The 420-nt window shown below is 46.4% G+C and overlaps 1 long non-coding RNA gene across 1 annotated transcript in view; it reads right to left on the bottom strand.

The window, feature by feature from the left end:
* LOC116698224 (uncharacterized) overlaps positions 1–420 on the bottom strand; it is a 6,946-nt gene that overhangs the window by 2,204 nt on the left and 4,322 nt on the right. The gene's annotated exons all lie outside the window — the stretch shown is intronic.

Raw genomic sequence — 420 nt, 5'->3', positions numbered from 1 at the left:
GTCTCCGTGAAGCACATTAGACTACACTCCCTGTACTCCCTCTGAGAGGGGAGAAATGGTTTAAATGGAAATGTCTGTGGGCCGGGGCGCCCAAGACGGCGCCTTGTTTGGCTTCAGTGCAATCACCTGGTCCTGGGTGTAAACAAAGCGGGCATGAAGTTGCTTCGCAACAGTGCCATGGCTTTCCAAAACTCTCCCAACTCACATAATTTGGGAGAGTGTAGTTAAGTTGTGACTTAGAGTCTAGAAATCACACACGTAAGAAACAAAAAAGACTGTTGAAAAGAAACAAAAAGACTATTAAAAAGTTAAAGTAAGAAGACCAAAGAGGAGCAACTGCAACAGGCTGCATGCACGTTGGTGCATGCGCACTGAAATGAATCAATGTTCTGGCGTGGCCTAGCCAGTCTCCAGACCTAA

This window comes from Etheostoma spectabile, chromosome 11 (genome assembly GCF_008692095.1).
Source record: "Etheostoma spectabile isolate EspeVRDwgs_2016 chromosome 11, UIUC_Espe_1.0, whole genome shotgun sequence".
Lineage (NCBI taxonomy): Eukaryota > Metazoa > Chordata > Actinopteri > Perciformes > Percidae > Etheostoma > Etheostoma spectabile.
The sequence above is the reverse complement of the archived record's forward strand: the minus strand, read 5'-3'. Positions and strand labels throughout refer to the sequence as shown.